The following is a 7,784-nucleotide window of genomic DNA, read 5'->3' on the forward strand; positions in this document are numbered from 1 at the left end:
CCGGGACGAAAAAGATACTAACTACAAAAATCGATATAAACCTACCAGCACGTTAACGAACGGGAAAAGGTGGCAAAACCTTGAAAGGTTTAAAACGTGTCTGAATGAAAAATTATGTAGTAGGCTATTAACGCGTCCGGGACGGAAAAGATACTAACTACAAAAATCGATATAAACCTACCAGCACGTTAACGAACGGGAAAAGGTGGCAAAACCTTGAAAGGTTTAAAACGTGTCTGAATGAAAAATTATGTAGTAGGCTATAATCAATAGATATATCAATAGATAGCACGGCCACAAAACCCAAGGTTTTGCCACCTATTCCCGTTCATTAACGTGCTGGTAGGTCTATATCGATTTTTGTAGTTAGTATCTTTTTCATCCCGGACGCAGGCCCGTAGCCAGCCGGGGGCCAGGGGGGGCCTCGCCCCCCCTGAAAAAAATTTCGCCCCCTTTGGCAAAATCCCAACATTCTTGAGCAACAGCTGCAAATATAATGATTTTTTCCCATTTTCCCGTTGCACAGCTCCAACTGGCCCAATTAACTACAATTGTTTTGTTTAGTTAACAGCTATGATGATTAAACAATTTCGCCCCCCCCCCCTAACTCCTCCTTTGGCAACCTCAACAGGTTCAATTCAACCAAGGCCAACACGTGTTAGGTTGGTAAAAAAATTGTCAGAAACTGTGTAAAATAAAAATGTTTTGGGAAAGAATGATAACCTAACAAAGAGGGAATGGATTTCCAGCAGGCCTACAAACCGGTACAAATTAGGCTATACTTAATTCTTACCATTCTTAAATACTTACCATACTTAATTCATACTTAATTCATACCCATTACTTACCATACTTAATTCTAAGGGTCAGTGATAACCAATCTGTGCAGTGATAAACCAAATTTGTGCATTTAAGCAGTGTTTATTTTTTTTCTTCAATCCAATCAGTGTAAATAAATTTTGTTTCTAGTTTTCTGATCTGTGAAGTGTTCAACCTTGCAGCAGATATTGCTACATTTGAATCTAGCACTGCCGTTTGTGAGTGTGGATTCTCAGTGTTAATAAGGGCTGACGCTCCCACTAGACGGAGCATGTTACAACCAAGACAGGCAAACTTAGTGCTTATGGCCTTTGAACATTCTGTATCGAAATCTATCGATTTAGACTTGTTTGTGAGACGGCTTGCATCCAAACATCCGCGACTGCAATTGCAATAGACTAGCTCACGGTTGTATAGGCGGAATGTAATCATATATATCAAAATCCTCGGCACTAGCTTCTTCGAGCCAGTTAAAGTTTTTGCTCGTAACAAGTACCGCTATTTATACAACAAGTCAACAATTGCTTTGTTATGTTGGTCATTGTAATATGGTTGCCGTGATAAGAGACCAGTGTTGGTCTTAACCAGTGGCGTAGCCAAAGGGGGGGGGGTTACAACCCCCCTTTGGCACGCGTGTGACGTCACGATATTGAGAATGATGCTTTCAGTCTCTTTATGCTTGAGCATGATGCTTTCAGTCTAAAAAAATTTGCCTAATTTTAAACAAAACTGCATTAAAAGAGCGAGTTGTGCCAATACTTAACATTCAAACATCTCAGCCAGGAATTAGCAACAAGAAAACATAGAGACTTAGCTTTATTTCCGAAAAATGCTGAAGAAAACATGATCTTATCCTTTTGCTATGCCACCTGACAGCACCATTTTACAGGAATATTCATACCCACATTTTTGTTGAAAATGCACTCAGAATGTACCAAATTCAAAAAAATTTTTCAAAATTTTCTGGGGGAGGTCCCCCAGACCCCCCGTCGCTGGGTGTCGTCTTAGGCGAACACGCCGTCGGGATTCGCCCGCCGGTCGTCAAAACCTCTCCTTTCAAAATTCCTGGCTACGCTACTGGTCTTAACACTAAACTGACATACTGACACATCCAAGGTGGCTCTCTGTGATCTTTGTGCATTTTCAGTGTGTGTATTATTTCGTTGTTTTTGTTTTGGATATGGACAACTTTGTTTGACGCAAATAAATAATAATAATAATTGCAATTTTTGTGGATACCGGTGTTTAAGAGGATAAAATGCCAAAATCATTCAAATTTTTTCGGCCCCCCCTAACGAAAAGTTGGCCCCCCCTTGCTCTGCGGTCTGGCTACGGCCCTGCCCGGACGTGTTAATGACGAAAAATAAAATGATTGATTGAGTGAGTGACCTGTAAATCACCCACATTAAAATTAATTATTCAGTGCTTTAGTGCCAACTGTGGATATACTGTTTTTGGTTTTAACACGCTCCATCAGATTTCTCCTGAAAAAGACGTCATTTTTAGAACATTTAGAAGTGATTTGTGAATGTGGGCGGCAGCAGAGCTCACAACTTATTTCGAAACAATTTTATAAGTTTTTGAAGTCGTACAAAATGTTTTCTAGCTGCTTAGCTTCATGTCTTGATTTTCAGTAATAAGTGATAAGTTATCACTTTTTTTTTTAGCTTTGTTTGGTGAGTCTAAAACTGAGAACTCTAGGTTAATAGAAGGTTACGTATCGTATGTGGTTCATGGCCTGTGAACCTCCATGTTGGCGCGACCTCCTCGCAGGACCCTCACTTACGGGAAATATGAACCACTTTGGATTTTGGAAGATGCTACATTTTTCTCTCTAGGGCTTTCCACCTCTGTTGGAACATGCTTAAAATCCGTTTAAGCATAGAGATTGTAAGTAGATAAATATGATATGTACGTAAACTTTGAGAACAGGTTTTTTCGTCAATGTTTGACTTTCAAAAGCAAGCTACTTTGATCTTTTTTACTCAAACAAAAAAAAACAAAAAACAGATCTGGCTTTGCTTTCCACTGAATATCACAATGAAGTCTCATCTGGAAAACAGATCAGTACATCACAGATGAAAAATCTTCCTATTGGTATTTATTCAACACTTCTTGACGAAACATGCACCACAGCCGCACAGCGGCAAGAGTACGGTATGACCCTAAGGGACTGCCACCTTCAAAATCTTGAAATAGGTGTAGTCTCTGCAGATGAGTTAAAAACGGAGTAACGGCAATAACATGTTAATCATGTGAAGCTTCAAGATCAAGCTGCGCTGGTTCGACTCTCGGAGTCTCGGGGTGTGCGCTTGAGCAACGCACGTTAAGGACTGCTCTCTATTCATCGGCACTTAATAGATGGAATAATTCCCTGGCAACAAGACTTCAACAATCAGAAACTTCATTATGTCATTGTCAATCTCGGTGACCGGGCCTGCGTCAGTGATTCAAAGCCTCTACAAGTATGCGAAACTGCCAGAATTAAGCTCTGCAAGAAGCTTTCCCAGTCCTAGCATAAAGATTCAATCAATCATCATGTGACACCTTTGTGTTTAAAGAACATTAAAAAAGCTATTGTGTGATATTTGTACTGTACCGTATACAATCCTCTGACTAAGGATGGGCAAAATAGAATAATTAGCTATTCTAGAATATTCTAGAATACTGAAACCGAATATAGAATACAGATATACAGAATACAGATATGAGAATTTCTCTGGATAATTTTTCGTTCGTCATAAAAGGATGTGACCGTGTTTGTCGAACGACGCAAAAATGTAATGAGTTGTTCGGCAAACACGGTCACATCACATCAATCAATCAATCATTTTATTTTTTGTCATTAACGCGTCCGGGACGAAAAAGATAGTAACTACAAAAATCGATATAATCCTACCAGCACGTTAACGAACGGGAAAAGGTGGCAAAACCTTGAAAGGTTTAAAACGTTCATCAAAACATCCTCTTATGACAAACGGAAAATTACCCAGAGAAATTCTCAAATTCCAGAAAATTAAAAACTCTAACTTTATTACTCATAGTTGAAAAGACATAAAAAATTGGGCTGTAGGCTACTCAAATTAAAACTTGACCACAAAAATGCAGCAGCGTAACGATTGAGTCACTCGGGTCAAAATTTAGTTAAAAATTGAAAAAAGAAACGCTTCCGTGTAGTATCGAACTCATCCCCTCTGGAACACCAACCCGAGACGTATCCTACGCGCCACCGAATCAGTTGAACATAATTGTCGAATTTAGAACTTATATATGCATTCTTCTTGTTATTTGCTTTGAAAGAGAAAAAGAAAGAAGTGCCTATATAGTGACGTCATGACTGGTCAAATAGTGTTTCAGATTCAAAGACCGGCGCCGGTCAAATAGCCACTGCCTTACAAAAACAAGGAACATCACAAAAGTTGCAGTGCAACAAATTTAGACTTTCTAAATGTTCACCAGTCAAACGGGATCTCAACTTGGTGGCAATTAAACCTGCACTTGAAAAACACCTTTATAAAGAAACAGATATGGCAGGTACACAGAAATATTTTGAAACTAACTGATATAATCAGACAATTGGTTTTTGTTTGCTTTCCACCAAACAAGGGCGTTTTCAATACATGTAGTGGATGCTTTCAACAACGTGAGAAGTATCCCTAGGACCTAGGTATCTCTATTTCTGAAGGTGAGGAAGTCACATTTGCTGATTCATTATCACTACTGCATGTAGCATCTTCAATCCCACAGCTCAACAAGTCGTCCATGTCACTGTACTGGCATAGTAAAAGCTAAGACAAAGCCAGTGTTGTACGTACGATTTGACAGCGTCAACTTTTTGTTGACGCTGCGGCTAGCACCGTCAATTTATTTTTTAGTTGACGGAAGTGATAGCGCCGTCAACTATTTTTCCGATTTTAAGCGTCAAGCGCTATGCGTCATTTTTTGTTTTCATGGAAAATCTCGTTTCACAATGAGAGTTTCAAATGTATTCTGGCCAGCGCAACTCATTCGAATTACTGCCTTTCGCGTTGGTTGAAATGGCTCCCTGGAATACAAGTGGAAGAAGTTCACTAAATGGTGATCACTCATATCGTGAGCAGTATCGAGAACGAGGGATCAGGGAGAGAAAGCAAAAAATCAATGAATGTCATCGCGGAGATTGAAGATACTTTATTTCAAGAGCTTTATGCCCCTGAAAAGAGCAATGTTGGTGCAGTGGACCCCGTTGAAAGATTTATAGGCCTTTAGGCTACACCATTACAGCACGCTTGGAACAGTGATACCTTTCCGAGTATACGTTTTCAAGGCTTGTTTTTGAAGTGTTTTCACTTGGAAAGGACATTATGCGTCCCAAACGCAGCAGATTGTCAGACAAACATTTTGAAATTATGCTTGTGTTTCTCAGTCTTCGAAATTAGCCTCAGCAATCGGCAATTGCCGAAGTGATTGCCGACGCAGATACATGAATGGCGCATTAGCGTCGGCAATAAAAATGCCAAGGCCACACGAGCGGTTGTAAGGTTAGGGTTAGACATTCCTCCCAGTCATTATGCCACAGCTATAGCTATAGTCTATAGATTTGTTCCTTAGTCAACACCCTGATGGAGCTCTGCAAAAGAGAAAGAGGCGTGTGGATGGGTATTAAAGCACGAAAGCCGCAAAACGTAGACGCTCCATTGTGAACGGCGAAAACAGTATAGATTCACAGCCAAGCGATGAGCCTCTTGATGTGTCTGATGACGCGACAACCTCATCCTCCGATACAGCATCATCTGATGATTCCGATTCTCACAGCTAGTTCTTCATCAAACAGACTTTGTGTTGCTCGCAGTTGTGCCGAAATTATGTTAGTGTATACTGTATACGTAAATCGAGGTAATCTTCTCGCAGGGAGCTATTAATTTGTTACCGGTACCTGGTTGAGCAATTAACGCTATTTTATGATAATTCAACGTCGCTAGATGTCAAATTAATGTAAAACAAACGTAAATTTCTTATTGGGCATTGTTGTTACACACATAGGCGCCGACTGCGGGGAGGCGGCACCCCCCGTGAATTTAGCTCAGGGGGGCTGCCCCCTAGGGTGGATCAAAAAAACGAATTTTTAGGTTCAGCTTAGTGCATCTGCCAAAAGATGCAGTTTGGGCTGTCTTTTGCATTGGTACTTGAAAAAATATTTTTTGACCCCGTTTGACCCCTATCCAAGAGCTCTCTAGTGACCGCCGAGGCAAAATTCCTCAAATTGACTATAATTTTTTTTCTAGTGGGTGCAGGCTAGTGGTTTTGGTGTCTATCCCCACTAAATCAAGTCTTGGGAAGTCATTTCTGCAGTTCAAAATCATCTATGGGCTAGCAAAATGACATCAGAGCCTTTATTCAGCAAAAATGCTTGAAAAAGTTGGAAATTTATTGTTTTTTTTTAAAAAGGGCAAAGAAAAACAAATTCATAATGCTTCTAAAGGTATTGCTGTTAATACACTGAAGCAAACATATAAAAGCAAACAATTACCGTATGAAGTTAATAGCAAAAATGCTGCCTTTAATTTGTGCATCCAATTATCCATAGCATTACAGTAATGGACACAAAATGCATGACAACGGGTTCAGGCGAAATCAGTATGTTAGTGTTTTGTTGAGGAGCTTATATCAAATCCTGCAGACATGTCTTTCTTAAAAGGAATGATGACAAACAGGACAGCCACAATAGCCGGATTTGACTCTATTTTATTCGCAAGAGTCAGAAGGAAAGAAAGTAGGATTCTTAGTGCAGAAAAACGACAAAAACACTCTAAAAAAGAAACGCAAAAACTGCTTCTGCTGTAGCTCTTAAAATAAGGAACTTCTCTGGTCAGGTTGTTTACATCACATCGGTGAAATCGTTGTGTCATGTATCTTTGAAGATTTGAAGCTAGAGGCTTCAAAATAACCAGAAATGAGCATCTTCATGAGACTCCGCAATAACTGGGATTCTATTCCACAGTGGCCAACTGCTAAGTACACTGGATATCAACAGCTTTTCAGGAACAACACACGATCTCATTCAGAACCTCAAAGATGACGTTGTTCAACTTGCACAAAGCAAATACAAGTTCATTTGAGGCGATTATAAATAACTTATGAACTTGTGCATTGCTTATATCAGTCCTGGTCTACAAAATGTGAAATTCTACCGTTCTGGGGCCACACACAAGGCCAGATGGATGGCCAAATTGATTCATTCCTATTAATTGGTGCTACTGGAAAATCAAATAGCTAAGTTACCTAAGGGAACTATCACATCAGTTTCACAAGTGGCTAAATTGAAAGATCTCATGAATTTTATTTCACTCGTCTACTGTATATATTGGTTTCGGTGCAGTGTTGCTGCAGATGCTCCTTGGAACTGTTTGACTATGTACAAGAACATTCTCAGATATGGAGCAGTGCATAAGTTGATATTAAATGCTGCTGAACGTAGCTTCAAACGTCAATTTTGGTATCTCTCTGCTGAGATGGTACCACTGGACTGGCACTGTTCAGCTCTGAAGTTCAGGAAGAGGAAACATTCACAGACAACTTGTATAGACAAGCATATTCTTTTAATTCCCTGTACGATAAATAGTCGAACAGGCAAAAGTTTTATGCATATTATTTTGTTGAAACATACAAATTCTGTTGAGAAGCGTGAAAATACCGGTAATTCAATATTTACTTAATGGCAAACCTGAAAATTTAAATGGGATGGTGGCCCACATAAACGTGCCCCAATTCTACTGATTTTTGGACCAGCAAAGATTCTTGGCTAGTGGAACAATCTCACAAATCTACAAGTCAATAGTACAAAAAAAAGTAAAAAACAAGGGGGTTGTGTGCACACTACCCAGGATGTGTTCAATGGGATGCTTATTCAGAAGCCAAATGCAAGTTTTGCCTTTATTAAACATCATATAAACTCAATTAAGTTAAGTGTGATCAGATATTTACAA

This window comes from Aplidium turbinatum, chromosome 14, assembly GCF_918807975.1.
Source record: "Aplidium turbinatum chromosome 14, kaAplTurb1.1, whole genome shotgun sequence".
In the NCBI taxonomy this organism is placed as follows: Eukaryota; Metazoa; Chordata; class Ascidiacea; order Aplousobranchia; family Polyclinidae; genus Aplidium; species Aplidium turbinatum.